This window comes from Anas platyrhynchos, chromosome 1, assembly GCF_047663525.1.
Source record: "Anas platyrhynchos isolate ZD024472 breed Pekin duck chromosome 1, IASCAAS_PekinDuck_T2T, whole genome shotgun sequence".
NCBI lineage: Eukaryota > Metazoa > Chordata > Aves > Anseriformes > Anatidae > Anas > Anas platyrhynchos.
In genome coordinates, this window is record NC_092587.1 from 159,384,126 (window position 1) to 159,403,467 (window position 19,342).

At 37.4% G+C, this 19,342-nt stretch overlaps 1 long non-coding RNA gene across 1 annotated transcript; it reads left to right on the top strand.

Annotated features, from left to right (window-relative positions):
- The first annotated feature begins 851 nt into the window (after positions 1-851).
- Positions 852-14,277, top strand: LOC140001480 (uncharacterized). The gene is made up of 4 exons (XR_011806718.1): positions 852-1,073; positions 5,694-5,816; positions 12,826-12,946; positions 13,469-14,277. It is a non-coding gene; the product is annotated as an uncharacterized lncRNA (long non-coding RNA).
- The last annotated feature ends 5,065 nt before the right edge of the window (positions 14,278-19,342 follow it).

Sequence of the window (19,342 nt, forward strand, 5' to 3'; positions counted from 1 at the left end):
GGTGATGATCAGCGGTGCAGAGTCAGGCTGGAGACCTGTGACTAGCAGTGTTCCCCAGGGGTTGGTGCTGGGTCTGGTCCTGTTCAACATCTTCATCAACAACCTTGATGAGGGAATAGTGTCCACACTCAGCAAGTACGCCGATGATACAAAGCTGGGAGGAGTGACTGGCATGCCAGAAGGATGCGCTGCCATTCAGCGAGACCTGGACAGACTGGAAAGATAGGCAGGAAGTAACTAAATGAAGATTAATAAGAGCAAGTGTAGAGTCCTGAACCTGGAAAGGAACAGCCACATGTATCAGTACAGGCTGGGGGAAGACCTGCTGGAGAGGAGCTCTGAGGAGAAGGACCTGGGGGTCCTGGTGGATGACAGGTTGACCATGAGCCAGCAGTGTGCCCCAGTAGCCAAGAGGGCCAATGGGATCCTGGTGTGCATTAAAAGGAGTGTGGCCAGCAGGTCAAGGGAGGTGATCCTCCCCCTCTACTCTGCCCTGGTCAGGCCTCACCTGGAGTACTGTGTCCAGTTCTGGGCTCCCTGGTACAAGAAAGACAGGGATCTCCTGGAAAGAGTCCAGTGGAGGACCACAAAGATGACAGGGGTCCTGGAGCATCTTCCCTATGAAGAAAGGTTGAGACACCTGGGTCTGTTCAGCCTGGAGAAAAGACTGAGAGGGGATCTCATAAATGTGCATAAATACCTGAGGTGTGGGAGACAGAGGGGTTTGGCCAACTTCTTTTCAGTGGTTTGCGGGGACAGGACAAGAGGCAATGGCCACAAAATGGATCACAGGAAGTTCCGCACCAATATGCGAAAGAACTTCCTGGTGAGGCTGTTGGAGCACTGGAACAGGCTGCCCAGGGAGGTTGTGAGTCCATCTCTGGCAATATTCAAGGCCTGTCTGGAGGCCTACCTGTGCAATTTGCTCTGAGGAACCTGCTTTGGCAGGGGGTTTGGACCTGATAATCTCTGGAGGTCCCTTCCAATCCCTCACAGTTCTGTGATGTGAAAAGGATGACCTAGATATTTTCAATGTGAAGGTTTATTAGTGTGGAACACTAATATATTTATAGGTAATGTGGTCTTTTTACAATATTGAGAGAAGCTCATATGGTAGCAGATGATGGTGCTTTCTTACGATGACTGTTTCTCATTGCATTTTATAAATGTTTGATAGCTAAAGCAAATAATGGCAGTGCCTGTAAGGCATTGTAACCAGACTTCAAAGAAAGAGGCCATTAGAAAAGGAATAACAAAAATGTAGTGATTTTGTGTATTGACACATTTTGTTGGAATCTGGAGGCAACTTGCTGAGCACAAGTGGGATCTGTGAAGCAGAAAAATAAATTTAGGCATATAAAGCCATGTCATGGGTGATTGCAAATGTCAAATAACAGTATGTTTAGGAAAACAATACAAGGGCATATAATAAATCTGTACTGTATATGTTTTGTCTTGTTTTGTTTTATTTTATAATAATTTAGTTTATACTTAAGTATAATTAGCTGTTGAATACAAAACGTATATACCAATTTGTCTTAATCTCAGAAATGTAATATGTGACCTGTGACATACAAAGTCACTACAGTACTTTTCAGTAGTCAAATTCCACCTGCTGTAATACTTTTAACCAAATGAAAAAACAGTGGATTGGGTAATTTGGGTCATATTTAAAATTTAAACATATATTTGTAAAAAAAAAATAAAGAAAAATTTTGGTGAGCTTTAGTATAGATCACTAATTAAGAAAAAGAATGTTTTTGCATGCAAAGTAAAAATAATTAGAATGCTTCTATTAGAATGATTTGCCAGTGGATAACATTTCTTTTAAAATAAGCACCATGATCAGCCTTTGAATATGTATACATTGCGAGAAGCAGCATGTGTTTGCTACTATAAGTCACCAAAAATTAAAACCTAAAAGGAAAAATGGATATTTTAATGTGAATAATAGCACCTGATAAATGAAAAGGCTCTAAAGATTGCTGCAGCAAAGAAGTGAAAACGGAATTACTTGCTTTGTAGGATAAAATATAGTTTGAGCATTTTACGTAAATTGTTCTGCTCTTTTCTATACTCTCTTCATCAGAGAGTGTTATAAATTTATCCTGAACCACCACACAGTTTTACTGTTGGAAGGTATACATACTTTTTTCTTAAAAACAAAGATCAGTTGAGTTGAGACATTTTTTTAATAAATTTTAGTATCTATAGTATATACAGTGGGACCTGTAGAGGGAAAATTTGTGAAGTTAGCTCTAAATCATGGCAAAGAAGTAAAAACCTTCATGCAGAATAAAATACTCTGTGAAATTTCTGTTTGAAGTTAGATGTTCAGTTTCATGTTCTTATTGTATAAGGTGAGCTGTTTTTCTTCTTGGTGTCAGAGTGAAAGGGAAAATAAGCCAACAGCTGTCTGATTGTGATTATTTATAACTATTTTAGAAAATCTTTTTTAACTCTGATTTTTTTTTAAAGTGTACAAAATATTATATTAAATTTAAAAGATTAATTCTTAAGACTACTTTTAATTACTTTTTAAAGTTACAGCAGAAACAGAATAACTAGCTATCAAAGCACATAACAGTTGTATATTAAATTGAAAGTCACGACACCTGTGTGTTATTCCTGGCTCTCTCTTGTTCCTAAGGCACTTTACTTCTCTGTACCTCGATTTCTATTAAATGGTGTAAATGATATTGTAGCCTTATTGCAACATTCTTTGCAGTCTAGACATTAAATATGTTATATAATTGGTATTAATATAACTTCTATTATTAACTACACTACAACAGTTATTATACTTGTTCTTTTGACTAATTAAACACTTTTCATCTTCAGATTTTTTTTTTTTATTATTATTATTTTTTATTTTTTATTTATTTATTTTTAAAGGCAACTTGGATGATACCCTTGTTGTTACCATACTTTGTTACTCTACTTCTGTGACATGGAAAACTAACAGGTTTATACCATGTAGGCAAATTTATCTGATGCCATTTTTTGCGGTGCATATCGAATACAGGCAGATGAATACGTTTACTTGTATGCATGTACATATATATACACACATATATGAAACATTCTTGTTGAAAGCCATAAAGGATATTTTGAGGATAATGTGTAGGAGAACTACTTTTCCTTCACTTGTTTTTTCATTATAAGGCCAGATTCCTATACTCTTATTCATATTCAGTACTACTTCACCATTAGTCTTATCAGACACCCACATACCATTTTGAAAATGCACTAAATATATATCAAGCATAAAGCCATCTAAGTGACACTTTCAGCTATTAGTAAAATGCTGTGTTAACACACTATTTCTATTGCTTTCTGGAAATTAAACTTAGGAATAAGCAAATGGGATCATCACTTATAAATAGTTGAGAACTCTTGTGTTTTATTTCTAACTTGCTGTGCTTGTGTAATTTAAGTAAAATCAAGCAAATAATGTGTTAAGGAAGAATCTGCCAGTTTCTTTATGTACTCCCAGAGTTTTCTTCAAAGTTAGAACAAAATGCTTCATTGCTTCATTTAAAACTGCATTATAAGAAAAAAACTTATAATGGTTCATTGCATTTAACTTCAGAAAAATGTCAGATCTTTTGAAGTGAACCTCAGATTAGTTCCATTACAGAGTACTTAGGCAGACATAGAACACCATGTCTATATTTTAGTTCGGTTTGATTTTGTCATTCTCGTATTCATTTTTTCATCTCTAAATTATTTAATTGTTTTAGCTAATTAGAAGTGGGATAAATTTGGGTTTTTGAGTTTTCTGTTGACCTAGACCAATGGTTGTGACGAATTTTACTTTTTCACAATTTTAACAAATGCCTGAGTGAATTAAGCAACCTTTTTTTTTTTTTTTTTTTTTTTTTTTTTTTTTTTGTTATTTATTGGAAATACTGATAATAAAGTTTCTATTGTTTCTAGGTGTTTATCAGAAGTCCTTGCACAAAAGGTCGTAATGCTTCCAACTCTATAAGCACCTCCCATTGCAGCATCAATTACGTTTCAACATCTTCAACCATTCATCATCATCACATTTAGACACAACTGTTTTAGAAGCCACATGGTTATCTGTTTACTTGCTGGGAAAATGGTGTAATACAAATAATTTTCCTGCTTATTTCAGGCAGAGATATGTCTAGAGATTTGTGCAAAGACTCTCAGACTCTCCACTGAACTTTGACATTTTCCTGCTGTATCCAGCCAAGGCTTTGAAAAGATAAGCATGATTCCACTTAATTTCACACCATTAGTACCGAAAAAAAGTATCATAAAACTATCAAGTCACATGACAGCACTATTTTTTTCCAGAAAAAGAATCAAATTCATAATTTTTCCATGAGTATATATTTTCCTCCTGTCTACCTAAAACTTTCCAGTTATTCTGATTTCTCTGGGGTATCAAAATCTGTCCCTCCTGAGTAAACAACTGCTTTCCAGAGGTACATGGTCCCCTATACTATAAAATTCCCTCTTGGGACTCACAGACTCTCACTGTCACTCCTCACATAGGAATGCTTCCGTTTTGCAATACTTCAAAAAGAAGATAAAAAAAATGCCCTTACCAGGTTGCACTCCTGTTTTCAGACTGTCCCTTTGAACTCTCAGACAGTTTGCTTTTTCTGTTTTCCCAACAAGATACAAAAGCAGAATCTCAACAAGCTAAATGAAGCAGTGGTGTGCCAAGCCAAAACAATCATGGAAAACAGGGTTCAATGAGAAACTTGCTGCTCCAACTTCTAGTGGGCAGTCCTCAGTCCCAGATCTGGTCAAAAAACAAACAAACAAACTAACTAACAAACAAAAAACTTGTACAGTTTTGTATGTGAATATAGTTAGTATATATAGTGCATAAAGTATATGTAGTTATATAGTTTCAATACAGCACGTATTAATATATAGTTAGTATATGTAGTAATATAGCACTTAACAATGTTGTTTTTGTTGTAGTACTGCATGCACTGTGGTATATGATGAGCCTAACAATTGAATAGCTTGATAAATTCTCTTAGTACCATTTTTAGACCTCATTGTTGCTGATCTGAGTATGGCTCTTAGATGCGTGATACTCAGAACTGAAATATCTACCTTTTAGATGCTTAATTCCATGGTGAGATTCCTGAGCTAAATTCATGAAGACAAGTTCTTTAAAAACTTACAAAACAATGGTAAGCATTGCATGCATAACTTCACAGGCATTGGTATGTTGAAAGGAAGAATTCTGTAACTCAGTAGAGGGCATGTGATGAAAATTAACTTCCCCCAAAAATTACATTAATATGACTATAATTAAAATTAATATTTTTATGGGAATAAAATGCAGAAAATGAAATGGGATAGGTTTCAGTTTTGGAGGCCCAGACCAAAAAGTCATCTAATATCAGGCAGATAAGTAAGGTGGCTAAGCCACATATTAATCAGACAGTAAATAATGTAAAGGAATTGACATACCTTTTAAATGAAGAGATTGAAATGGATATTTCATCAGAGAGATTAAGACCTTCAGAGGGTGATTCAGTTTATAGAGATGATATAGAACAAAGAAACAAGATGGAAGTAGTATAGGAATGACCATATAAGCCTAAAAAACTAAGTGAAGGATCCCTAGATTCCCCTAACGGAAAATTTTTGAAGACTTCATGACATTAATGTTGCGTGATGTGTGTGTTCCTTTGTAGGTTTGGTACGTCAGCTTCAGACTGTTCCCCTGGAGGTCTGTAAAAAATATGTATCTGGAGAGTGGATAAAGAATATCCATCCTGCCTCATGTCACATTAATAACTGCAAAGGAGAAAGTACTGGTATGTATAAAAATTTCTTAGTACTCATGTTAGTTCAGATTGCTTTGTCTATTACAACAGCTTCTGACATAGAGGATACATTTCATACATTGCTTCTCAATGTGTTTTTGTTGTTAGCAAATGGACAAATTAATATTATTACACATTCTTAGGTGTGCCTAAGACTGAATTGTTAGATACATCGTTCCTATAGCAAATTGTAGCATAATTGCAGGCTTTTTTCTCAAAAGAAAATTGATTTTTCCTTTGAAAAATGTTCTGCTGTGTTTATTGCTCATGTGTTCATTTGGTTTCTTATTAAAAAAAAAAATATATAAAAGTCATCCACCTTGAAAGTGCCTACCTAGGGCTCAATTTTATTTCAATTAATTATATTATTTATTACTACTTTAGCATCAGCATCATTATTTATCAAGCAATTTTGCAGGCTAGAGTTGTTTAAGCGCTTTAGGACTAAAAGTAAACCAAAAATCCAATAAACAACAGCATTATCCACTGCCTAAAACTTTATATTGGAGTTTTAATGTTGCCCTATTTTTCTGTGCCCAAAAATGGATTTTAAGTTGTCATCGTCCTGTTCACTGAAAACATGAGTTATCTTAAACTTCCATTTTCATTGCGGAATGTTCTAGCTTCCCAAATATAGATGTCAGTTCCATTTGAAAAAAAATGATATCTGAGGTTATTATTTTTTTTTTCCCACCCATTGTTCTCAATAACCACAGAAAATAAATTTTCTCAGTTCAGATATTGATATAAACCTAGGAAACTTCAGGAATCACCATATAGTTTGCTTCATGAAATCTAATCAAAGGAGAGTTGTAGCGATGAGAGGGGGAAGGACTGCTTTTCATTGAAATTCAACATTAAACATGAATTTAAACAGTGATTACATTTAAAAAAAATGTTAATGTACAGAGAAATGCTAATAACAAATAGCAATTGGATCATATAACCATGTATAGATGGCAGTATGATATACCTGAATCAATTAAAAAGATGAAGTCACCCTTTTAATGAACTCTAAAAACCTGCAATCACCTTTCATCTCCCAGACAAACTGGAACCAGATGTATTTACAGTACTGCATTGTAAACTGGAAATTTAAAAATATGAAGTGGAATTATAAATATTGTATTTTAACAGTATAGTACCAGCAGTATAGCCTACAATAATTATTTTTTATTAAAACGTCTGCTAGATCTACTTCTACTTGGAACACAATTTAATATACATGTATTATTTTGTTGGCTTTTTGGTTTGTTTGTTTGTTTTTACAATGAAGACTCTAGAGAGTCTTATATTAATTTAGATTTAGGACAGTTTATCAACAAGAAATAAGATTGGAGATTACCTAAGAACAGAAAATGTCTAGCTGATGAATAATGAGTGAGCTGTGCCTACAGTAACCTGTTCCTTTCTATCCTTGCATATATTATAGAAAAGCACGCTGTAAGAAAACACTTAAGTAAATCCAGAGCTAAACATGATTCTCAGAAGGGTCAATGATGGATCAACATTTTTTAATAACTTTGTTCTTATTCTACCTAGCACAAAATTGAATTTTAACATAGTGCTAGTTAAGGTATTTCCAAATATTATACTATAGAAGCTATATAGCAATATTCCACAATACTGTATTCCACAATCTGTTTTATATTCCTCTTAACTATCTTTCTAATACATACATGTTTCTCATTACTTCACGAGGTCTTAGAAAAAAAAAAGTAATAAATATTGAAATCCTGTCCTAGAGGAAGCATTGTTTACTTACACTTTCTGTACAACCATTTCATCTTACACAGATCAGGTATGTCAAAAGTTAATTGCAGTGAGTGGCAGAGTGAAGGAAAAAGTATAGCAGGCACAAAACACTTAATGGGAATTGATAGGTGGCAGGAGTGTTTCAGAAGAAAAAGTAAATAAAAATAACTATAGAATTTAACACATCAAAAAACGTAGGATTAAAAATTCTAGAGTAGTACAAATTCTAGCCCATGAAACTAAAATATTATTAGAAAAGAGACTGAGTATCTATGATAGCTGAATATTGAAGAGATTAAAATCTTATGAGCCTGAGGATGATCAGTACAGTCAGAAGAACAAAACTATGTAAAAGTTTAGGGACCACAGCAAACGAAGTAACTGAGGAGAGAAGATCAAATAGATGGGATAGCTGAAAGGAGAATATCAAAGATTCATGGTGCTACTTCAAATGCAGTGGGGAGACAACTGCAGTGGGGAGAGTTGTCATGCATATATATTTGTAGAATGTATTCAGAAAACGTATTTTAAGATACATCCCGAAATATGGATTAATACTTCATTTGCAAACCAGCTACTGGGTCTTTTCCTGCTCTCTCGAGGTAGTGAGATGTAAAAGTAGTAACTGTGCTGTAAACAGATTGTTGGAGATTTGCCTGGCAACAGCTGGTAGAAGGTTTATTATCCCTTTTTTCCTTCCTTCCTTTGATATGCTTGACTGGGAGGGTACTTTATTTTAATCAACATTATAATGCTCCCTATATTTTATCACAACCGTTTGATTAATAGCAACACTGTCTACTTTAAATTATGTTGGGAATCAAGGTAGTTTATAGAAACACAAGAATTAGGGATTATAGTGATAGTTTTACATTTATTAATGTTAAAATGTGCAGTTGAGTAGAAAGTAGAGGATAGTATAACAAAATAAAAATTGTTAATAATCATAGAATGAATATTATCTTGATGTTGTCAGTTAAGACAATGCTAGTATCAATCTTTCAAACACATCTGTGACTGATTTTAGACTTTAAATTTCAGACAGAAAAAATCAGTTTTCTACCTAATCCTTTCCCTATCAGATCATTGCCTTTAAAGTTCAAGCAAATGAAGCATTTTTGAAATACCTACTTTTTTTTTTTTTTTTTTCATTTTTCTGTGAGTAATCTTAACTAAGTAAGATACATTCCATATGTCTTTGATACATGGGAGATGAATTCAATATTGAATTTATTAGATTAAAAAAAAAAAAAAACCATCCAAAAACTGGTAGACCAATTTCATAAAACTTTAGATAGTTACAAGGCAGGTTATTTGTTAAAAGTAGTTTTAAAGAGAAACTTTGATTAAGGACAGCTTATATTCTTTGGACCCTGGAATGTGTCCAGAGAAGGGCTATGAAGCTGGTGAAGGGTCTGGAACACGAGTCCTGTGAGGAGCAGCTGAAGGAACTGGAGTTGTTTAGTCTGGAGAAGACGAGTCTCCTTGCTCTCTCCAGCTACCTGAAAGGACATTGAGAGAAGCTGGGGGTCAGCCTCTTCTCTCAAATAACTAGCGACAGAACTAGAAGGAATGGCCTCAAGTTGCGCTAGGGTAGGTTCAGGTTGGAAATTAAGAGAGATTTCTTCTCAGAAAGAGTAGTCAAGCATTGGTATGGGTTGCTCAGGGAAGTGGTGGAGTCACCATCCCTGGGGGGATTTAAGGAAAGGTTGGACTTGTTGCTTAATGACATGGTCTAGGGCGTGACACTGGTAGTAGGGTGGTGGTTGGACCAGATGATCTCAGAGGTCTTTTCCAACCCTAATGATTCTATGATTCTATGAGTAGAACAGGACTTCAGTTTCAAACACTTATGCACTGATGTCTAATGTAGACGTTCCCAGTTAACCTCAGTGTCTAACCTGCAAGACAATAGAAATCTAGGTATGATTAATATTATAGATGTGCAGTGTCACCTGAGATGCTCCAGGTTTTACCAAGGTATCTGCATAAGGCTGTACACAAAACATGAGACTGTATGTCCAAGAAATATACCTCCTTTTAAAGAAGTGTACAAGGCAAAATACAGGAACCAAAATGGTGTTAGATGCTTAGGCTGAAGCAACTGAGTCCTGCATGTTGTTGTTAGAATCAGTGAAGAATCTCACTGAAGAATCTCACACCTGTTTAGCAGAGCAAATTGGTGTTCATACTACTTGAGAGAGATCTGAACAGCTCTCATGACATCGTTGAGTTATCTTAGTTATCTCAACATGGACAAGTAGTGCTATTTGAGTTGCTACAGGAAAAATTTCCTTGCTCTGACTCTTGATCCAAAATGATATTGATATCCATGTCACATGGAACAGTCCCAAGAGGGTGTTTCAGTTAAGTGAGGATTTCCTGTGTCGTTAAGTGAGGCCTCAAATATTTGTAGTCAAGAAAGAAGACTATTAGTTTAAAAGAAACATTTAAAATTAATTTGTTTTAGAGAGTAACAAAGACAGATATGGAAACAGAAATTAAGAACTCCATTTTGGAAGGCAGTAGTATAATAAATTTAATTGGAAGCTAAAATTAGGCAAAGTTAAACTAAAATTTGCTTCAGTTTACCCATTTTTTTTTAGTATGAGGAACCACAAGTAACACTGGAATGTGTTATACCAATGATTAGTCTTAATTCATTAGTGCTAGAAGAGATTACTTTAAGTTTTGATATATTTTGATTTATATTAAGATACATTCTAATTAATTTATAACTCATGTCCAGTTCCTAGACTTAATGTACAGATTACAAAGAATCACACACAGAATCATCTAGGTTGGAAGAGACCTCCAAGATCACCTAGTCCAACCTCTAACCTAACACTAACCAGTCTTCCACTAAACCATATCACTGAGCTCTACATCTAAACGTCTTTTAAAGACCTCCAGGGATGGAAACTCAACCACTTCCCTAGGCAGCCCATCCCAATGCCTAACAGCCCTCTCAGTAAAGAAGTTCTTCCTAACATCCAACCTACATGTAAACCTCCCCTGGCACAATTTTAGTCCATTTCCCCTCGTCCTGTCACTGGGCACGTGGGAAAATAGACCAACCCCCACCTCGCTACAGCCTCCTTTAATGCACCTATACAGAGCAATAAGGTCAACCCCGAGCCTCCTGTTCTCCAGGCTGAACAATCCCACCTCCCTCAGCCACTCCTTGTAAGACTTGTTTTCTAGACCCCTCACCAGCTTCGTTGCCCTTCTCTGGACTCTCTTGAGCACCTCAATGTTCTTCTTGTAGTGAGGGGCTGTGGTGGTTTTACTCAGGTGGGCAGCTGAGTTCCACCACAACGGCTCTTTCCCCCTCTCCTCAAAGAGGAAGGGAGAGAAAATACAACACAGAGAACTTGAGGTTTGAGATGAGAAAGGTTTAATTAAAGGGGAAGGGAATGGGGAGAAAAAGAAACAAAAGAAACAATAAGTCTGTGTGGAAGCACAGAGAGAAGGGTAAAAAGTTACTCTCTACTTCCCATCAACAAGTGATGTTCAGCCACGTCCTGGGAAGAAGGGCCTCAAAACGTGTAGTGGTTGTTCAGGAGGAACAGCCCCCTCCCCTAGGAGAGCCCCCCTTTTTATTGCTGAGGGTGACATCAGGTATTATGGAATATTCCTTTGGTTGTTTTAGGTCAGCTGCCCTGGTGATGTCCCCTCCCCATCACTTGCCCATCCCCAGCCTGCTGGCTCTTGGGGGCTTGGAAGGAGTCCTGATGCTGTGCCAGCACTACGCAGCAATAGACACAACACTGGAGTGATATCAGTGCTGTTCCAGCTACGAGTGCAGAGCACAGCACTGTGTGGGCTGCTGCAGGGAAAAGGTGACTCCAGCTCAGACAGACCCAACACAGGGGCCCAAACAGAACACAGTACTCAAGTGTGGCCTCACCAGAGCTGAGTACAGGGGGACAATCACTTCCCTAGCCCTGCTGGCCACACTGCTTCTTATGCAAGCCAGGATGCTGTTGACCTTCTTGGCCACCTGAGCACCTGGCTGGCTCATATTCAGCCAACTATCAACCAATACTCCCAGGTCCTTCTCTGCCTGGCAGCTTTCCAACCACCAATCTCCCAGCCTGTAGCTCTGTTTGGGGTTGTTGTGCCCCAAGTGCAAAATAATTCAGGATTTCATTAGATAATAACATTATTATGCAAGCAAGTAGACTGCTTCCTAGGATAGACATTTGGTTTTAGACTCTGAGTCCTTTAGTTCAGAATTCAAGGTCTTTGGGGATGACATTAGACAGATAGAGGATGACTGAGAACAAAGATATAAAAAAAAAAAAGACAAACACAGTGTCCTGGTTTCAGCTAGGATAGAGTTAATTTTCTTCCTAGTAGCTGGTATGATGCTGTGTTGTGGATTAGGATGAGAATAATGTTGATACCATGGTGATGTTTTAATTGTTTCCGAGCAGTACTTACACTAAGCCAAGGACTTTTCAGCTTCTCACACTGTCCTATCAGCAGGCAGGCTAGGGGTGCAGCAGAAGATGGGAGGGGACAGACACAGCTGACCAAAACTGGCCAAAGGGGTATTCCATACCATCTGACATCAAGCTCAACAATTAATATGGGGGGCAGAGGGGGCTGTCTGGGGTGGGGGAACCAGCTGCTTGGGGATAGTCTGGTTATCGGTCATCGGGTGGTGAGCAATTGCATTGTGCGTCACTTGTTTGTACACATTAGTAGTAGCAGTACTGTTATTATTATTTTCCTTTCTTTTCTGTCATAATAAACTGTCTTTATCTCAATCCACAAGCTTTCACTTTTTTTTTTTTTTTTTCCTATTCTCTCCCTCATCTCACTGAGGAGGGGGGCGAGAGGGAGGAAACATCTGTGTGGTGCTTAGCTGCTGGTGGCTGGATTAAATCACAACACAGAGTTTCAGCTTAGAAGTGGGGTCAAGAGTTGCAGGTTCCCAAAGAATAAAATAGTATTTGGGGTAACAATTTAGGAAGAGAAAGAAATTTGTATGTACTCGCTTTCACTAGCATTTACTTGGAAGATGGTAACGATTTCACTTTCATTACTTCCTGTATGTAGCTCTTAACTTTACTGTGGAAAACCCTAGAATAAAGGTGACAATTCAACAATAGCAGGGTGTTTCTTTTGCAAAATAAAGTGGAAATTAACTGTAGGAATGCTATAAACAGGTTGCATGAAGTACTCACTGCCTATCATTTCTAAAATACTTTGGAAGAATGCAATTTCCCTTTCATAGAGGCTGGCACTAACCAGAGACAACCAAGATACTTTTTGCAACTTTGAAAAGTCTTTTTCTTCAGTGAAGATTTTGAAATGACAAGATTGAGGGCCACGTTGACCATTTCTGTCTATCCCAGGTACTTATTATTTCTGATATAGAAAATGTAGTGTATGCCTTACAAGACAGTTTGTGCAAATGACATCTTTTGAGCACTGTTTCACTTTCCTAGACAGACAATTTGAATGTAAGAGGAAAGTTAGCTATTACTCACAGTCTGCTGTCAGTTTAAGCATTCAGAACCCATTGCATCTTCTGAGAACTGAAGATGCAGATCAGTCTGTCTCTTCAGCAGCTCAAAAAATGTGCCAGGTGGCATATATTCCTTTATATGCTTGAATTGCTTGAAAAGCAGCATAAATCTTTTAATAACTATACTTTACTAGCACTAATGAGCTCTTATGTACCATTGAAAAATATGAAATGAACAATGTCTAGAAATCTGCATTCTTCTAGACAACAAAGCCTAAATAATTCATATGACTTAAAACTTTACATTTTTCTAAGTAAAAAATATATGGAATTTACTTGTTTTATATGGGTTTTACCTGTTTCATTCAATTTTCTAACCTCCTGATTTTGCTTATTTCTATTTCAACAGAGATACTAAGATGACTTAAGTGATTAAGTACCTGAAGTATTGCTTCCAGGTTTGGGGGCCCCACCACAAGATGTGGACCTGTCAGAGGGAGTCCAAAGCAGGGATAACAAAGGTGATCAGAGTGCTGGAGCACCTCTCTTGTGAAGAAAGGCTGAGAGAGCTGGGGCTGTTCAACCTGGAGAAGAGAAGGCTTCATGGAGACCTCATTGTGGCCTTTCAGTGCTTAAAGGGGTCCTATAAAAAAGATGGAGAAGGACTCTTCACTCATGTAGATAATGACAGGACAAGGGGGAATGGCCTTAAACTGAAAGAGGATAGATTTAGACTAGACATTAGGAGGAAATTTTTCATTGTAAGGATAGTGAGGCACTGGAGCAGGTTGCCAAGAGAAGTTGTGGATGCCCCATCCCTGGAGGTGTTCAAGGCCAGGCTGGATGGGGCCTTGGCCAACCCGATCTATTTGTTGACATCTCTGCCGATGTCACGGGGATTGGAGTTAGATGATCTTTAAGGTCCCTTCCAGCCCGAGCCATTCTATGACTGTATGATTTTTACATCTTTGTATTGCAAAGACCTTTCCAAACCACATTTTTTAGATAATTTGTTATTAAGAAAGTTAAAAGGATATTTTTATCTTTGTAAATTTTTAAAAAGGTATATCTGTTGGTCTATCTACACTTGTTCATACTAACATTCATGGTTATGTAGATCAGACCTTTCTGATCTTTACTTTGTGTACAAAGCACTTCACACAAAGTGTTCCATTGATAAGAAACTACTATTTTAAGAAAATAATTTTCTAAGTAAACTTTGTAGTTAAATCATTAAATAAATAAGTACATAAAGTTTTACATTATTAGTACTGATGTAACAGACATTAGTCTATGTGTATTAAAGATTTATGAAAATTTAATTCAACTAACATTTTTTTTTGCTAACACGGTTGTAGCACATTCATTTTATTGCAAAATAAGTGATTTAAGCTAAATGTATAGGAATTGACATAAGCCCAGAAAAATGTTTCATCCCCATCTATTTCTAAAGAATATAAATTGTCACTTAAAATAAGTTTCACCTCGAATACTGTGTGCAGTTCTGGGCACCACAGTATAAAAAGGACATGAAACTGTCGGAGAGTGTCCAGAGGAGGACTACGAAGATGGTGAAAGGCCTGGAGGGGAAGACGTACGAGGAACGGCTGAGGGCACTGGGCCTGTTCAGCCTGGAGAAGAGGAGGCTGAGGGGAGACCTCATCGCAGTCTACAACTTCCTCGTAAGGGGGTGTCGAGAGGCAGGAGATCTTTTCTCCATTAACACCAGCGACAGGACCCGCGGGAACGGGGTTAAGCTGAGGCAGGGGAAGTTTAGGCTTGACATCAGGAGGGGGTTCTTCACAGAGAGAGTGGTTGCACACTGGAACAGGCTCCCCAGGGAAGTGGTCACTGCACCGAACCTGACTGAATTTAAGAAGAGATTGGACTGTGCACTTAGTCACATGGTCTGAACTTGGGTAGACCTGTGCGGTGTCAAGAGTTGGACTTGATGATCCTTAAGGGTCCCTTCCAACTCAGGATATTCTATGATTCTATGATTCTAAGTTTGTAAACCTTATGCTTGCCATAATGCTCTGAAATACTATAGTGAAGTGCATCAGGTATGGGCAAGAAAACAATATAAATACAGGCTGAATTAGTGCAGAAGTATGACAGCTAAACAAAATAATCATGATTTTTTATTATTTTTTTTAAAGGGGTTAATTTTCTTCATGAGCCTAAGTTGAGATTTTCAACAGAAAATAGAGAAACAAGACTACAATGCTGTTCAAATTTAAAGAGATCCTTCTAAGCTTTTTTTGGGGGGGGATAATTTTGTTCTTATCACTTCATATGCAAGAGGGACTAAATCTCAATGGAATAATTGAAATATTTTTTAGTATGATGAAAACAAAATGATATATTATTTTCACTATCTAATTTTATTGTATAATGTTGAGAACTGCCAAGTACTTTCTGAAAATATTTTGCAGACATATGGTACAGTATGCTTGTACTATTGAATGCCATATGTTGTCTAGGCTTAAATGCACACTGATTTTACTTTTAATTCATAATGTACATGTATATGAAGAATGGAAGTGACCCATGTGCTGCGGTTTGGCTTATTCATTGGCAGGTGCACATTTAAGGCATAAAACATATTTGTAATTATAAAGTGGCTATTCACAGGTTCCCAGGTGGGTAAGTAGCCATCATTAACAAATAAATGCATGCCAGTTCATTATGTTCCCAAGCACTGTACTGGGAAAAACAACAACAAAACTACAAAGGTTAAAGGAATACAACATTCCTTTGCTAATATAGGATAACAAACATATAATATATAATGCCAAATTTAAATCCAGTAAATATTTTCAAAATTTTGTTTGACATGTAAATTCAGACCTGCAAGCCCAGAGTTGGGAAAATTAAGAATGTCTGAATAAAGTTATAAAATTATCTATGATTTCTATTATCATATTTGCACTTTACATTTCTATTGTCATTTAAGTTTTTCTGTTGAAATGCATTCGCCTCAGTCTTCAAATACCTGCTCAATGCAAAATGAAATATTTGCACGTTTTACTTTACCACTCTCTACACTAGGACATGAGGACAAATTATCCAGAACAATCTACAGTCTGAATGCAAAAAACTTTGGCCCCAATTCAGAAAACAAAACAACCAATGAACCAAACAACCAACCAAACAACCAAAAAAAAAAAAAAAAAGAAAGAACAACAAAATATCCGTGCCCTTAATCACATGATAAATGTGTCATTTGTGACTGATTCCTATAAATTTCATCTAGATATTGGTGATGCTTTAATGTGTTCAGTTATAAAGTATTGTCTTCACTGAAGACAATGACAGGATTCTCCCCAGTTCAACAGGACAGAATTCTTACATTTAACATCATATCCATGATTTGCTAAACTGTAATGTACTTAGCAAGAAAGGATGACTGCAGTTCATGTAATGAAACTGTGTGCAAAATTTTTTTTTGTTTGTTTGTTTTGTTTATTTATTTATATATTTTTTTTTTTCATGCTGCCTTGCCTCAGTATTGTTTTTGTTCCTCTTTACATTGAAAATTGGTTGACTTGGTCATACTGTCTATGTTGTCTGCTTGGCTTTTTGTCTTCAACTAATTGCTATTGGTGGCTGTGAAATTTAACACAGGGGTAGAATTTCTGAAACTATTCCCCTATAATGACACCAGGCAGCTAAGTACCGCACAGCCACTTGCACACTCTCCCCAGTTTGGATGGGGTAGAGAATCAGAAAGGTAAAAGTGCAAGAACTCATGGGTTGAGATAAAGACAGTTTGCTAGGTAAAGCAAAAGATGCACACTCAAGGAAAGAAAAACAAGGAATTAATTCGCTACTTCCCATAAGCAGGCACATGTTCAGCCACTTCCAGAACAGCAGGATTCATCACACATAACAGTTTCTTGAAGACAAAAACCATCCCTCCAAATATTCCCCCCTTCCTCCTTCTTTAGCTCAATTTTATGGCTGAACATGACACCATATCGTACAGTATGTCTTTGTGGTCAATCTGGATCAGCTGTCCTGGCTGTGTCCCCTCCAAGCTTCTTGCACACCCCTGGCCTCCTCACTGGCAGGACAACATAAGAAGTAGAAAAATTCTTTAATTTGTGTAAACACTGCTCTGCAACAGCTAAAATGATTGGTGTGTTATCACCACAATTTCTATCAAAAATCCAAAACAGAGCATCATATGAGCCTCTACAAAGAAAACTTCACCCCAGACACCATACTGCTTTTATTCATTTTACTTGGGAGGAAGCCCTATCACTTGGAAATGATCACTTCTAGGGGAATTTGTGACTTGTGGCTCATGGCTTGTTAGATACTTCACCTGTAACATCCCCTGATAGAAGAGGCATAGGAAAGAGAAGAGAGAAAATACTGGGTAGTGTACACAGCTTTTTGCAGAAGAGCCAGAAAACCCCAAAGTGCTTCAACCTCTTACAGGCTTTTTTTTTTTTAATCTTCCAGATGGAATTTGTTATTAAAATATATTTTATTTATTTATTTATTAATTAAGCAGTAATCCAGTAATATAGCATGGCAGTATATTTTGAATCAATTCTACTGGAGCTGTTATTTTCTTTACATTTGCTTTTAATAATTTACAGAAATTCAAAGACTTTACACAATTATAGAATCTCAGAACAGTTTAGATTGGAAGGGACCTCTGCAAGTCATCTGGTCTAACTCCCTTTCATAAGCAAGACCACCTAGAGTAGGCTGCCTAAGACCATGTCCAGATGGCTTTTGAAGATCTCCATGGAACCTGTGCCAGTGCTCAGTCACCAATACACCAAGGAAACATTTCCTTATACTCAGAGGGAACCTCCTGTGGTTCAGTTTGTCCCTCTCACTGGACACCCCTGAAAAGAGCCTGGCTCCATTTTCTTTGCACCCTCCCTTCAGGTATCTATATGCATTGATAAGATCCCCCAGGACTTCTCTTCTCTAAACTGAACAGTCCCAGCTCTCTCAGCCTTTTTTCATAGACGAGTTGTTTTTTTAATCATCTTTGTGGCTTTTTACTGAGCTTTCTCCAGTAGCTTTGCTATTATGTCTTCAATCTTTCTGTCTTTCTCCATGTCTTTGCTGTACTGGGGAGCCCAGAACTAGGCACAGTACTCCATGTATACCCTCACCAATGCTGAGTAGAGTGGAAGGACTGCCCTCCTTGACCTTATGGCAATAATTTGCCTGATGCAACCCAGGATACCTTTTTTATAGCAAGGACATATTGCTGGTTCATATTCACCTTGCTGTCCCCCAGGACTCTCAAGTCCTTTTCTGACAAGCTGCTTTCCAGCTGGGTGTCCCCCAGCATGTTGTGCTGGGTCTGGCTGTGATGGAGTTAACTTTCCCTGCAACAGCCCATACAGTGCTGTGCTCTTCACTTGTAGCTAGAACAGCACTGGTATTACACCAGTGTTTTGTTTATTGCTGTACAATACTGGTGCATCATCATGACTCCCTCCAACCCCCCAAGAGCCAGCAGGCTTGGTGTTGGCAAGTGATGGGGAGGAGACATCACCAGGGCAGCTGGTCTAAACTGATCAAAGTGATATTATGATGTCACACTCATCAATAAAAGGTGGGAAAGAGAAGGAAAATCTTGTGGTGGAAGTATCTGTCCTCCTGAAAAACCATTATACGTACTGTAGACCCTACTTCCCAGGACGTGGCCAAACATTGCTCATTGATGGGAAGGAGAGAGTAACTGCTTTTCTTTCTCTGTGTTTTTGTGCAGCCTTCGCTTTTCTTTTTCTTTTTTTTTTTTTTTTTTTTTCCCTCTCCCCTTTCAATTTAATTAAATCATCCTTATCTCAAACCCTAAGATCATTGTGTCATATTTTCTCCCTCTTCCTCTTTGAGGAGGAGGAGTGAGAGAGCACCCATGGCGGAACTCGGCTGCCCACCCGAGTAAAACCACTGCATATATATAGATGCCTGAGGTAGTTCCTCACCAGGTCCAGAATCTTCATTTGCTGCACTTAATGAACTTAATGTCAGCCAGTTTCTCCAGCCTGTGAAAGATCTCTTGATCTCCATATCATAAGCAGATACTTTTATGAGTAAGCTATATGTTGTTCTAGACTTAGAGACAGATATTTATTCAGTATTGTTAGTACTACTACTATACAAATTTGCAACAGAAACAGAAACATTAGAACTAGACAAACAAAGCCACAGACACTTCTCTTGAAATATCAGAGAGTTTTGCTGACTAACATTTTTTTTTCTGAATATTCCCAGTGATTGTGAGGTGGCTCCGTGGTCAGGAGGT